The sequence below is a fragment of the Papaver somniferum genome, chromosome 9 (genome assembly GCF_003573695.1).
Source record: "Papaver somniferum cultivar HN1 chromosome 9, ASM357369v1, whole genome shotgun sequence".
NCBI classification, from domain to species: Eukaryota; Viridiplantae; Streptophyta; class Magnoliopsida; order Ranunculales; family Papaveraceae; genus Papaver; species Papaver somniferum.
Window position 1 is genome coordinate 167,156,380 of NC_039366.1, and position 8,496 is coordinate 167,164,875.

General features: G+C 34.2%; 1 long non-coding RNA gene across 1 annotated transcript; it reads right to left on the minus strand.

Moving 5' to 3' along the window:
* Window positions 1-3,965: 3,965 nt before the first annotated feature.
* LOC113309428 lies at window positions 3,966-5,606 on the minus strand. Its single transcript, XR_003340594.1, has 4 exons — window positions 5,497-5,606; window positions 5,083-5,200; window positions 4,738-4,817; window positions 3,966-4,238 (listed from the first exon to the last, which is right to left on the minus strand). It is a non-coding gene; the product is annotated as an uncharacterized LOC113309428 (long non-coding RNA).
* Window positions 5,607-8,496: the final 2,890 nt, after the last annotated feature.

The window sequence follows — 8,496 nt, forward strand, 5'->3', positions numbered from 1 at the left end:
ATTAGGAAAAGTCTTATCACAGTATATCCCTTGAGGCCGAGCAGGGTTGATTCCAATCTGTGATATAGGTTTAACAACTTCTTTATACATCCAAGTAAGAATGTTGTGAAGTTTTTCATTCCTTATCCGAAGACGACACCTACGCTCAGAGTGTCCTTTGTTTCCGCAGTAATAACAGTTGAAGGACTTACGTTCAACAGTTCTCTTTTGAGCAGATTTAGAAGAAGTAGAATCCTTATTTTTGAAAGATGACACAGGTTCTTCACATGGAGAAATATTAACAGCTTTAACAAACTTAATCTTACCACTGTTAGGAGCGTCTATTCCTTTATATCCCAGACCACGTTTATCATGGTGTTCTTTACAGGCTCCCAGCATAGAAGACAGTTTTGTAGAGCTAGAACCGAACCTATTTAGGTTCTTTTCCAGTGATTTTACCTTATTAAGAGCAGCAGTGAGTTTGGTTTCCAAGGATTTCTCTTTGGTAAGAAGACTGCGTTCTTTGTCATTGAAACATTTCTGTTGAGATTCACATCTTGCTTTAGTTTCGGCAAGTCTCTCTTTTAACATACAGAGGTTACAAATAAAATTATCACATTCAGATTTTTTTGAGCGAACCTCTTCTTCATGGTCTTTAACGGTAGATTGTAACAGTTTGTATCCACCATCATAACCTTTGAAGAGTTTTCTCAACTTTCTGTTTTCTTGACAAAGAGGACCCATGTACTTTCTCAAGCAAGCAGTTGTCCTTGTTTCTTTCAATTCACGATTAAACAACTTGATACATTGAGAAACTTCTTCATCAAGACTCTGTCCTTCTTCTGAATCACTATCATCTGAGAGATCATCCAACCGTTCATCAAGAGATTTTCTCCAGTTGAATGCGGATTTGGCTGGAGGAGACGTGAATTTTCCTCAGTGGTTTCAGATCTTTGAAACTTATCTGAGAAACCCTGTACTGATGTTGCGTTGTCAGAGATAGTACGCTTGTCCATAAAGTCATATCGCTACAAACACAGACTGATGAGGTCTTAGTGTGTTTGCCTGCTCTGATACCAATTGAAAAGGCAGGGGTCTAACAACACCACCCAATATTTCGCTTAGCAATCTGTATGGACTAACTCCGAAATACTTTGCTGGAGAATCAACTAGACGGTCAGACTCAATATAGATAAAAGTGTCTCAAGGAGTTAATATCTGTCTCTTGATTTTATTTTTACCCAAGCTAAAAACAATAGCGAGTCTTTATCAAATACAAGGAATAACTTGGACGGTACCAAAGCCAATGTCCAAGTGTTAATCAATGAAATCAACAACCACAAGGTCAGATCTCTAATCGATTAACCTTTAACGCACAACCTGTATTATTTCAGTTATAAAGATAAACAATATAATGCGTAAAATGAAATAACTCAGACTCCAGAAATTTTGTTAACGAGGAAACTGCAAATGCAGAAATACCCCGGGACCTAGTCCAGATTGAATACACACTGTATTAAGCCGCTACAGACACTAGCCTACTCCAAGCTAACTTCGGACTAGACTATAGTTGAACCCCAATCAGTGTCCCACTAATTCAAGGTACAGTTGTACTCAAAGCCTCTGATCCCAGCAGGATACTGCGCATGTGATTCCCTTAGCTGATCTCACCCACAACCAAGAGTTGCTGCAACTCAAAATCGTAGACTTGATAATAAACAAATCTGTCTCACACAGAAAAGTCTATCAAAGGATAAATCTGTCTCCCACAGAAAAACCCTAGGTTTTTGTGCCGTCTTAAGATATGAAATCAAGGTGCACAGGAACCAATTGATAATCCGGTCTTATATTCCCGAAGAACAGCCTAGATTAATCAATCACCTCTCAACAGCCTTACTTGAATACACAAGAGGACGTCGCGGAACCACAAACAGTGAGACAAAGATGTTTGTGACTTCTTTATATTTCCTATCGGAGAACTCTCACGATCTCAAGCCAATCAAGATTGTACTCATACGACAGAAGATGCAAGATCAGATCACACAACTACGATAAAAGTAGTATCCGTCTGGCTTCACAATCCCAATGAAGTCTTTAAGTCGTTAACCTGGTTTTCGAGAAGAAAACCAAAGGTTAGAGTGGAATCGACTCTAGCGAGCGCACTAGTATCACACAGACGTGTGGGGATTAGTTTTTCCCAATGCTAGATGTCTCATATATATAGTCTTCAAATCAGGGTTTTTCCTTAGTTACAAAGCAATCAATATTCACCGTTAGATGAAAACCTGATTTAGATTCAAGCTAATATTTCTCAACCGTTAGATCGAAAACTTAGCTTGTCACACACACTTGAGATATACGTTTACTGGGTTTGTGAAAACCGCGCCCAAACGTGTACGTGTATATTGGTTTAACATAGTAACCCAAAAGGTCAACCATATGAGCATTTCATATTAACCTTGTTATTCTTCACCATAACTAGTTCAATTGACTCAAATGAACTAGTTAGAGAGTTGTTCAATTGCTATGAGATCTTATGTAACTACACAAGACACGATTGAAACAAAGATGATTCGATTCAATTGAATCGACTCATGAACTTTATGGACACGGTTTGCATACTGCATTCTTTAGTAATTTAAGTTTCATGTTCAGAGCACATCTTTAGATCATAACCCACTCAAGTACGCAAACAAGTTCGCGGACTTAAGACAATCGACAGAGTTTTCCAAAATCAGCAGAAAATCTCGGCAAGGAGACTTCTGCCAGTTCGCGGACTAAACACGCAAACGAATTTATGGAAAATCCCAGCAGAAATTCTCGGCAAGAGAACTTCCGTCAGTTGCGTACTTGGCAAAGCCAATTCCTCCAGTTTCTCTCAATCAACAAAGTTCGCAAACTCCGGATTAAGGAATAGGAATTATGCACATATGTGTTTCCACACAATGCTTATATCCATCATTGTTTATATAGACTTAAACTCTCATTCCATCAATTGAAACATTTTTAGAGGACGTTATATAGTTGTTACACTATTTCTCGTCAAAGCGATTTTCAAAGTGATTGAAACAATATGACTTTCGTCATTAGGTGAAGATAAACCCGATCAAAGCGAAACGCTTTACCAACACATGATTTCGAGATATAGATAGGCGAGATATACTCGGCTCGAAATATCAAATGTGTATGATCCAGTCTATATAGCATACGACTTTTGTCTCATAAGAAGTAGGAGATATAAGAGATAGACTTTTGAGTGATAGATACGTTCAAGTCTCCACATACCTTTTTGTTGATGAAGTTCCACGGTTCCTTGAGTAGATCTTCGTCGTTGTATGATGAATCGCCATGAAGTCCTTGAGCTCAACTACACTTTTCTATCCTAGTCTGAGACTTAGTTATGTAGACTAGAAATCAAGACTCATAGTTTTGATCACTAACATTGACAAACATGCTTGAGATATCAACGCATGCGAGGTCGACCGAGCTATGCTCTAACAAAATCAGATAAAAAAATCGATAAAAAAAATTAGTAATAAGATTCTATATGTCATTTGGTTACATACTGGAAGAGCTTGGTTAATTTCTGAAAGATTATAAAACATATACGATTTTGAAATCACAAACAAACTTACAGTGACAGAACTGTAAGGCGAAATTCTGACTCATCCATACTTCTCCCACTATTTTTCATTGTATGTTTGTCTACCAAATTACAAATTTAGACAACGTATATTTTTTCTATCTTGGGTTTTTGTTACGTTAGACTTGTAGAAATGAGAACACCCAAACTCCAAAGTGGAAACTTAGCTATAACGTAATACCAGAAGTACAACAAAGTTTCCATATCAAAACTCAAAATCATATGGTCGATAACATAAAAGATTTTTTTAACTTTCTAAATGAAAAATCCTTGAAAACTTTGTGCACTTAAAACATGAGATTAACTTCAAGAATATCACAACTCAATAAATAACAATTCCATGGCAGGAAAAATACCTTTAATCTAATACGAACACAACCTTTCAGTCAAAATATAGTTTTTGCTCATCAAGTTCAGCATAAGTTGTGCAAGAGAGGTGCGCTAACAGTAACTAAATGCAAATGACATATTTGAAACAACCCTAACCTGTGTGAAAGAAGTTCAAGAGTCATACAAATGCTATAAATTTTATCCGTTGCAACAACCTTAGTTAAATAAGATTTTCAGGTTCCTGGTGGTCCATACAAAAAGAAAACTCTCCAAGGTCGTCAGTTTCCTGAAGAGAACATAAACAAATTCAGTTAAGTGACATAATTATTTGATCCGCAACTTACAATATAAGGGAAGGGTACCACAGACATTAGAAACATCTAATGTAGCCAATTAGGTACAAATTTTGATGGTTTTTATAGAAGAGATGACTAAGAGAAAATCTGACATCACACCTTCATAAATTTCTCAAGGTATTCTTCTATGTAATTTGTGGGTATGTTCACATACAATAGAATCAAAGAAAAACTTTCAAAAATGCAATTTATATTAATAAACTTAAAATGCAATTCCTCAAAACCATATATTTAGGTAACTATATCTAGCTCCGACTACTCAATCATATTTCAAATCCCTAATTTCATAAGCAATTACAGTTATAAACTTTACTAAATAATTAAAGATTTTGGTTACAATACCTCCAAGAATCTATAAGTATCAGAATCAAATCGTCAATGTATTCTTAAACTCCCAAATATATAGAGGATGAAAAAATTATCACTTACTCTCTCGACCCTTATCTTGCTTCTTGATATACATGTAACATCATGCTTGTGGAGCCTACACAAAAGCCTGTATCATGACTCTGACATATACCAATAAACCAAAAATTATCACCCAATTTTTCAAAGCATCACCAAACTTATTTTATTATACAATCAATATTATTTTGATTTCCTATCTAATTTTGGTAACAATTTATTGCCGCTACCATCATGAATACCAACAGGAGAAGTTAAAATCTTCCTACTATCCTTGAGAGATTCATAGCAACTAGGAAAATAATTTTTTGAAACATAGAATGTGAAGAACAAAATAAGTAGAAAAGAATGTTAGGCAATATATATTACCTTTGGGAAGGGGAACTTCTGGAAACTCTCTTGTGGAATCATTGAGAATCCACAAAACCCAACGTAAGTAAAACTAAAAATCACTGAGAATCCACTTTTGGAATCAACTTATTATCACCTGTAATATCAAAGAGAAAGTAAATCAACAACATATCCAAATAAAAACTGAAATCTGGAACTTCTTAGGATCGCTGAAAAATCAATGAGGCAAAGTTAAAGAGTCATATAACATTTGTCATAATACCTTCACCGGGACCTGGAAAAAAAGAGGTTAGGGTTATTAATAAAAGATTGGATTGAGTTATTTATCATTTTCAACAAAAATGGTACCTCCAAAAAGTTATCAGAAAAAAACCAAGAAAAGCAAACAATTATCAGAGAAAGATCAAACAAAGACAACAAAAATATGATTACCATTGGAAATTAATCAAAGAATCCGACTTTTATCGCTGCTGTTGATAATGATAGAGAAGCTTGCGGTTTTCGAATGAGAAAACTAATAGAAGAAAATAAGTAAGCGTATGTTGAACAAAACACTAAAAAAATGATCTTTGACTTTTGCTCAAGCATTTTTATGCAGGAGAGAATATTATTATTTTTGGTATTAATTTCTTAAGACTATAATATATTTATTTTATTCGATCAAGATTGGAATACAACTTTGGTTGGTAACCTAGCAACAAGCTGGGCACCAACTCCTTTTTGAATATCAATACCTAATCTATGAAAAATAAAACTACCAAAACCACTAATAGCATCATTGCTAACTAAACAATTCTTCAGACGCTTGAAAAAACACAAAGTATCTTCCCCGAGTTCCCATAAGGTAGAGAAGGCCAGAACGCCCAGACCATAATCATGTGCTACACATTTGTCCAAGTATTTAGTGCGTTCACGCGAAATAGCACTAGAAAGAGCTTTACTTGGGACGAAAGAGCGAGCACTATCACCAGTGAAGGGAGAGACACATGTGACATCCATACAAACATCTTGACCATTTTCCCAGTTAAGAACAAGGATATCAGTAGGCCGTGAATCTTTGTCATCATCCGACAGAAATTCAAGAGAAACTTCCTTACGCAGGCACACCAGCTTTGTAACAAATTTCAACGATTACATCACGTACAAGGTCATGTAGAAACTTACTTCCAACATCTTTAGCACAATGAAGCGCGTGGTCCCCAAAGATATCCATAGATATGTTACAACTTGAGCAAAGACCATTCTCAACAAACAACGGGATACCAAGGCGATAACAAAGAATAGCTCTGAACTGTCTTGGCCCAATGCATTGATTAAGCTACTAATTGGTATATCCAACAAATAATCCAGTGCATGCTTAACACGGTTTCACTGCCACAAAATGGAATCTCTTGCAGACATAGAAAATTGGTCTAGGATTCGCTTCTTAACTGCATCAGAATAAGTGACTGCCACGAAGTGCATGGAAGAGGGGTGGGGTGGGGGGGGTGGGGGTGGTGGTGGTTGTGGGGGGGGGGCAGTATCATCGACACAATAATAAGAAGGTAGTCCACATACCTAGATAAAATTCTGAAGAGCCAACTGACAGGAAAAATCTTTGTCTGTTGGGAATAGGCTACCGAGGATCACCTTTTGTACCGCAGCAATCTGGCTCTGAGAAGCAAGATAACAGTAGGTGCGGGTGTCTGCCATGGTATAAATTCCGAGGCCACCTTCCTTGATAGGAAAGGTATCTAATCTCTGTTGTATAGGACCAAAACCCGCGCCATCACCAGTGACTAGGAGTCTCAAGTACTTGAGAAAATCATCATCGAAAAGATCGATGGCTTGTTGAACGGCTGCAGGGTTGGTAGTTCGCATTGCAAAATATAATCTTGACACACCAGTACAATTACGAAGTCATAACATTTCACTTTGAGGGTCCTTGAGTTTTTTGATGGCAAACATTAGTTGAACAGTCTTGTTCACCAAGAAAATTGTAAAAAAATTTCCTTCTTTAATCTTTGATTAGATTTTTTGAGTTAAGTTCTATATTTACCCATAAAAAAGGCTCTAAGAAGATTCTTTTTTATCTTAATCGATTTATTTTAGGAAAATATCTACAATGTTATGCATTTTGGAGATTTATATCAAAGTTTTTATTATATTCACGGAAAATATTTGTCACATTATTATTTTTGATTAAAGAAAAAACAAAAATGTTAATCTTATATTTGGAAAATATAAATCATACAGAACTATTGGTTGGTAGCCTAGCAACAAGTTGAAATGTTTGGTTATGCTATTTTTATTGAAATATTTAATTATGTCTAATGAATAATATAGTAATTTTTAGATGTTGCTGGATTTTTTAAAAATACTTGAAATATAAATATAAATCTGATTTTTTATATACTCGAAAATATAAATATTGATTTCGGATATTAATTTAATATTACTAATTTTTATATTTTTTACCCTACAATCTATCCACAAAATATAATTCTGGTTTTTTTTACCCCATAAACATGCTTGGATTTTTATCATAAATGTCAGAAATTAATATAGCATTTTCTTTTCTTTTTTCGGATTTTTGTCATTAGCATTATAAATTAATATATCCATTTTTAGATTTTTTTTATTTTAAAAACTATCCAAAAAATATAAATCTAATTTTTTTTACAGTTTACTCGAGTTTTTGGATTTTTATTATAAATAGCCAAAACTAATATAGTAGTTTTTGGTATTTTCTGGATTTTCATCATAAATACGCGAAATTGATATATAATTTTTTACAAAAAATTCGGCGGTCATGATTTTAAAAATATCATGTAAACTCGGTGTAATTATATGCAATAATTTTAGGCTGTCCAATCAAAGAACTTGTCCATCTAGCGATTAGACATATCAAATAATGAGGACCGTCCATCGGGTGTGTACCAACCACCTATTTCACGAATGAGAAAACTAATAGAAGAAAATAAGTAAGCGTACGTATGTTGAGCAAAACACTAAAAAAATTACCTTTGACTTTTGCTCAAGCAATTTTATACAGGAGAGAATATTATTATTTTTGGTATTAATTTCTTATATTTACCAAGAAAATTGTAAAGATTTTTCCTTCTTTGATCTTCGATTAGATTTTTGGAATTAAGTCCCAGAAAAAAAGGCTCTAAGAAGATTCTTTTTTATCTTAATCGATTTATTTTAGGAAAATATTTACAATGTTATGACTTTTGGAGATTTATATTAAAGTTTTTATTATATTCATGGAAAATATTTATCAGATTAATATTTTTGATTAATTATGTTAGTTTTATTGAAATATTCGATTATGTATAACGAATAATATAGTAATTTATAGATGTTGCTGGATTTTAATTCAAAATACTGGAAATATAAATATAAATCTGATTTCTTTAGATACTGGAAAATATAAATATTGAATTCGGA